This window comes from Elephantulus edwardii, unplaced genomic scaffold, assembly GCF_000299155.1.
Source record: "Elephantulus edwardii isolate Elephantulus edwardi_28Jun2011 unplaced genomic scaffold, EleEdw1.0 scaffold00337, whole genome shotgun sequence".
Lineage (NCBI taxonomy): Eukaryota > Metazoa > Chordata > Mammalia > Macroscelidea > Macroscelididae > Elephantulus > Elephantulus edwardii.
Window position 1 is genome coordinate 324,358 of NW_006400087.1, and position 6,708 is coordinate 331,065.

The following is a 6,708-nucleotide window of genomic DNA, read 5'->3' on the forward strand; positions in this document are numbered from 1 at the left end:
TCCGTAAGCTAGCACTGGCTCTTTTTGGGAAAGAGATATCCTCTTCATGCAACTTTCAACAATGCAGTAACTCTTGTTTTTATCTGATACTTGGAGCATAAATAAATGCCTCTGCTCAGGTTTTGCTCAAGTATTTGCCGATAGTTAAATGCTCTACACCTCTAAGCTCTTTCTTAACTTACCCAGAGTGAAATAATAACTATGGGATTTAACTCTCAGATGTGGTTCTGAATGTGTGCTTGATAAGAAGTGAGATACGAGCCTTCCTATGGAGACAGGTGCCTGAGTTTAGAGTTTTCTAAGAGAAATGGATACCTTTTGTTATTGTGTCTTTCGGAATTCAATGGAGAAAGCCAGTCTTTTTATGTTGAATTGCAGAAAACTTCCACTACCTCCAGGTCACACTGTGAAGTTTTCTTGTGAATAGGATTTTTTTCACACTGGCTTAGATTGGTTTTCAGCATAAATGAGGGTTTATTAGACATCTTAAAGAGCTGGCTTCTACCTTTATGGAGACAGAAGGTTCCTTGAGTATTTTCTTTCTTTCTTTCCTTTGTTACTATGAAAGTGTAACCTTGCTCAAAAGTGAAATAACTGTAATAGCCACAGTCATTGAATGCTGAAAGTGTACCAGAAGCTTGGCAAGCTTTATATGTATTGTCTCTTTGAATACATACACTAACCCCGTTATATAAATACTCAATTCTCTCTCTGCTCAGGTCTGGGAAAACTGAGGCTTACAAATTACAGTAATTTTCACAAGTAAAGTAACCCCTAAAGCACTCTGGCTCATCGGAGCTCTGTCTAGAAGTGTTATTAGTTGTCACGTTGGACCCCTGACTCTCTCATGGGAACCCACCATGCACAATGAGAGGGAAACGCTGCTGAGTCTGTGCTCTCCTGTCATGGGTTGTGTATCATACTGTCTTCAGAGGCAGATCACCAGTCTTTTTTGGCTCATCTTAGTCTGTAGGCTCAACTCTCTATCCTTCCCATGCTGGAAGAAGATGAGTGCTGTGCAGGAGATGTACGGGGGGTAGGGGTGGGGGTGGGAACTGAGTCCTAGTTTTCCACATTGAAGGTGAAAATTCTGCCCTGGGTGTAACTTGTGGCTGCCCTGAAATGTGGCATGTCTCTGGCACTGCCACTTACTGGGATAGCATGAGGTTTCTTGCTCTTCATGTTCTGCTCTTCCTTCATACTACTTAAGAGAAATCTTTTCTCTTGGAAAATGGCTTCTGAGTTTTAATGATTTATAGATACACATGGAATTGCTAGATCTTCTGTTAAAGGTTCCTCTTGTTTCACATTTTACTTTTAAGGGCAAAGAATGTGGAAAGCATTATAGGGACCATCCTGAAACTGAACATTCTCATCAGTTAGAGCAGTTCTTTCTAAAGTTGTCCCATACTTGAGAGGGACTGAACTCTTACAGAAGGTATTTCAGCGACTCTTATTCTGGGGTCCCCAGAAAGGTCCACAGTTGTTTGAAAAAATCCTTGGTGTAGCTTGCCTGTAAAGAAGGTCCTTAATGAGCCTTGGCTCTAAAGATGCTTAGAGCCTTTAGAGTCTGCCCAACTCAGCTACCTACCATTCTTTTCTCCATGACTCTTCTACCAGTTCCTCTATTCTTCTGCTCATAGCTCCTCTAGTCCTGTTAGGACCATGCACAAGCTGGAATCCTGAGAGCTTGAATATTAACTTAGAGAATAAGGCCCACATTGGAGAAGTCTTATGATTGTGTCTGGAACTCCATGCTAAAAATGCTCACTCACCAAATCATTACCATGCCAGCCATCACAGTGAGGTACCAGCACTCTAGGGTAAGGCGTCAAGAGTCTTGACCTGATGCTTACTTTACTAGAGCACCTGAGATTTGTGTTCAAGAAACACTTAAGGAGGGGGACTTGTAAGGTACTTTAACACCAACTCTGACTCACAGTGACCCTGTATACAATAGATAGAAACCTTGACTATTCATGCTTCCTTCCCGACCTTTTGTGCATTGCTTAAGCCCATGGGAGAATTTTAAGCAGACTTGACTTTAGAACTCTGGTAGTACTTTGGTTTGAGCACTTGGATGCTAACCAAAAGTTTGATGGTTTGAACCCACCACCTGCTTTTTAAGAGAAAGATGTGGCTTCTGTTTCCACTAAAATTTACAGTTTTGGTCCAGAGCCTCCGGGTCGGGGCAGCGGCGGTTCGGGTCCACTTGAGCCGCCTGCTAGCCCCGCGCCCCACGCCCCCCGCCCCACCACAGGCGGGGCACGGGCCGTCGCGATTGGGTGGGTTTAGGAGCGGAGGCATTATGGCCCCCAAAGACATAATGACAAATACTCATGCTAAATCCATCCTCAATTCAATGAACTCTCTCAGGAAGAGCAATACCCTCTGTGATGTGACACTGAGAGTAGAACAGAAAGACTTTCCTGCCCATCGAATTGTGCTGGCTGCCTGTAGTGACTATTTTTGTGCCATGTTCACTAGTGAGCTTTCTGAGAAGGGGAAACCTTTTGTTGATATCCAAGGTTTAACTGCTTCTACCATGGAAATCCTGTTGGACTTTGTGTATACAGAAACAGTGCATGTGACAGTGGAGAATGTACAAGAACTGCTCCCTGCAGCCTGTCTCCTTCAACTGAAAGGTGTGAAGCAAGCCTGCTGTGAGTTCTTAGAAAGTCAACTGGACCCTTCTAATTGCCTGGGTATCAGAGATTTTGCTGAAACTCACAATTGTGTTGACCTGATGCAAGCAGCTGAGGTCTTTAGCCAGAAGCATTTCCCTGAAGTGGTACAGCATGAAAAATTCATTCTTTTAAGTCAGGGAGAGGTTGAAAAGCTAATCAAATGTGATGAAATTCAGGTGGACTCTGAAGAGCCAGTCTTTGAGGCTGTCATTAATTGGGTGAAGCATGCTAAGAAGGAGCGAGAAGAATCTTTGCCTGACCTGCTACAGTACGTCAGGATGCCCCTGCTGACCCCTAGGTATATCACAGATGTAATAGATGCTGAGCCATTCATCTGCTGTAGTTTACAGTGCAGAGACCTAGTTGATGAAGCAAAGAAGTTTCATCTGAGGCCTGAACTGCGGAGTCAGATGCAGGGACCAAGGACCAGGGCTCACCTAGGAGCCAATGAAGTGCTTCTGGTGGTTGGTGGTTTTGGAAGCCAGCAATTTCCCATCGATGTGGTAAAGAAATACAACCCTAAGACTCAGGAATGGAGCTTTTTGCCAAGCATCACTCGTAAGAGACGTTACGTGGCCTCGGTATCCCTACATGACAGGATCTACGTAATTGGTGGCTATGATGGCCGCTCCCGCCTCAGTTCAGTGGAGTGCCTGGACTACACAGCTGATGAGGATGGAGTGTATTCTGTAGCTCCGATGAATGTCAGATGAGGACTTGCTGGAGCCATGACCCTAGGAGATATATGTCTCAGGAGGCTTTGATGGAAGCAGGCGTCATACCAGTATGGAGCGCTATGACCCAAACATTGATCAGTGGAGCATGCTGGGAGATATGCAGACAGCCCAGGAAGGCGCTGGACTGGTCGTGGCCAGCGGGGTGATCTACTGTCTTAGGATATGATGGCTTGAATATCTTAAATTCAGTTGAAAAATATGATCCTCATACAGGACATTGGACTAATGTTACACCAATGGCCACCAAGCGCTCAGGTGCAGGAGTAGCCCTGCTGAATGACCATATTTATGTGGTGTGGGGATTTGATGGTACAGCCCACCTTTCCTCTGTTGAAGCGTACAATATTCGCACTGACTCCTGGACAACTGTCACTAGTATGACCACCCCCCGATGCTATGTGGGAGCCACAGTGCTTCGGGGAAGACTCTATGCAATTGCAGGATATGATGGGAATTCGCTGCTGAGTAGCATTGAATGCTATGATCCTATAATTGACAGCTGGGAAGTCATGATATCCATGGGAACCCAGCGATGTAATGCTGGCGTGTGTGTTCTCCGAGAGAAGTGATCATTATTGGAGCACCATCCAGAGCTGGTGACCAATCCAAGGGACAGTTTGGGGGAGAGTCAACAATTCTTTCCAGAATGTTTATTTCTTACTACTTGCACATGGTGATTACAGGCACCAGTGCGGTGATGATTGTACTTTTTGACACACACTCCCTCCTGTGATAGGAGCTGTCCCCAAAAAGACAGTTGAGGAAAGAAAAATGCACCTTGAATGGATGTTGGAAACCATAATCATATCTCCTCCATGATCTGAGGACCATTTTCTTTTGTCTTATGTTTGGGAGGAATAAATATATATGCTGAGCCTCATATGTTGCAGAAAACTAAGGTGAGTATGGTATACTAGCAGTTACCACACCTAAATGATTGAAAGGAGATGAACCTGAGCAAGCGTGATGTACTCCAAGTCTCCCCCTGCCCCCTGCCAAGAACAAATAGCTTTTCTAGTCTAGGGTAACACTTCCATTTTGAGAATGATAAAAGGGGAGAGTCCTATCAAAACTTTGGGTGTTGGAAGGAGAGATTCACCAGATACTCCTTGGTGGGACACTCCTCGGGTATCAAGAGAAGAATTCATCTCACACTCCCTTATCTGAGAGTAAGTGAAAAAAAAAAAGAGTAAACCTCAACCACCACTGACATAATCACCTTTGTGACTGAGAAGGCTGAATTGTTTGAAGACTCCCTCTTATTTCCCTAAGGTCTTGGAAAAGTAGCATGTTTTACATCTTGGTACTGGTGACCATCAGAATTAACAGTGTGCAAATGCTGTAGTGAGAGGAGATGTTAAAAATACTGAGAGTTCAGTATCCCTTGGATAAACTACAAGTACCTGTGATTTTACAATCGTCTTAATCCCTCCCAGGCTTCATCTAGCCTTGGCAAGGTTTGCCTTGAAAGGATGAGAGACTGTTTTTCTTTGTTGAATGAAATACTACTACACTATTACACTTCCTTATTATTTATTTTGGGATGGGGTGGTGATAGAGCAGCTTCATAGTTCAGCTACCTAATTATAACCCTATTCTTTTAAGGGTACACTTCTACTAAGGAGTGTTTTTTTTGGTTTTGTTTTTGTTTTTTTTAAACTACTGTGTTTGGTACATTTGGTTTTTCTTCCTAGAAGGTTCTCTTACCTGTCCACGGAGTGAATTTTACTCATCCCGGTACAATCAGTTATTATCTCAGAATAATCAGTGAGAACGAAAACTCTTGTTCCAGCACCTGTCATCATTTCTGAGCTCTGTTCAAGGCTCCTCTGTGTCACGGAGTGAATTGTTTTCCTTTGTAGGTATAGGGTGTGTGGGATAATAAACAAAGATGCACTTTTCTTTTGCTCTGGAATTCATTCCCCTCCCCCTTTCTGCAAGTTATATTAGCCCAGAGTTAAATTTCCTTTGTATTTTTTAAGAAAATATTAAAAATCACCTGCCTCAAAAAAAATTACAGTTTTGGATACCCTGCAGGCCATTCTGTTCTATTCTGTTTTATTAGGTCTCTATGAGTTAGAATTGACACTGTGACCATGGATTTAAATAGCTTTGGTTTGGAAATTCTTATAATGATTTATGTTTTAAAATTATAATTCTTTGACAGAACCTTTCAAAGAGGTGAGAAAGAACCTTTAGCAGTATCCAAAAATTACAGGTGGGGATTTCATCTACCAGAAGAAAATTCCCACCTTGTTTCCAGTCTGGATTCCTTCTAAACCTCTTATGAAACATTTGAGATGATCTCCTTCTGTATCCCATTAGAAAAAAATGAAATCCACTGCCTTCAAACTGAATTTGATCCACAGCAACTCTATAAGGCAGAGCGTATAACCATCCCATTAGAATTCCAACTCTCTGAATGTGAGAATGGACTGTCACAATTTCCTCCCACAGAGCAGCTGATATATTGGAATAGCTAACCTTTCAGTTAGTAATCCAGAGCTTGGTCGTTGAATCACCAGGACTTTTTCTGATTCCACTTGAGAGATGATTCCTTTTCAGAGCAGTGTTGCATCTTACCCTTTGCTCACCGCTGTGGTGGAGAGGAAGAACAATGTGCTGATCACTCTGCTTGTTACTTCCAGTCATCAAGGAGAGTTGTGAAAAAAAAAAAAGAGTTGTGAAGGGCATGCTTCTTTGTAGGTTATTGCATGATATTTTATCTTTCAAAATTTTCTGTCACTTCTGTCAATTAAATGAGTGTTCCTGGTAATTGATTTGGGGGTTCTGATGTATTTGTTCTACTTTCCCTGGAATTGTGTTAATTCTTAAAAGATAGAGGACCTATGTCAGTGCAGCAAAAGGCCTGATTCTTCCTGATGCTAGACTGCTCTACTCTCTACATATGCAGCCTCAGCCCTGAGAATATGCTGAAGGTGTACACACTTTCATGTATTTTTTAAAGTCATTTAGTAGTATACTCTGCAAGGTTCTTTACTGAGAATTATTCTAAATTATCAGGAAATCTAGAGGCTCCTCTCAAGTCTGAAATGACTTGGAGGGCCCATCTCTAAAAGTGAGCCTTGGGGAGGAGGCAGTGACTGAGGCACCCTGGAGATGCCAGCACACAGGCTAAGTGAGGCGAATGAACGCAGGGATGACCGCCAATAATTTTTTATTTGAAAATCTTTGGGAGTTGGTAGATTCAGGTTGGCATATCAATAATGCATTATAATTTAGGTGAGATGATTTATACATACATACATACATACATACATCTT

The 6,708-nt window shown here is 42.6% G+C and overlaps 1 pseudogene; it reads left to right on the forward strand.

The window, feature by feature from the left end:
* The first annotated feature begins 2,134 nt into the window (after positions 1-2,134).
* On the forward strand, positions 2,135-3,993 carry LOC102872685 (annotated as a pseudogene).
* The last annotated feature ends 2,715 nt before the right edge of the window (positions 3,994-6,708 follow it).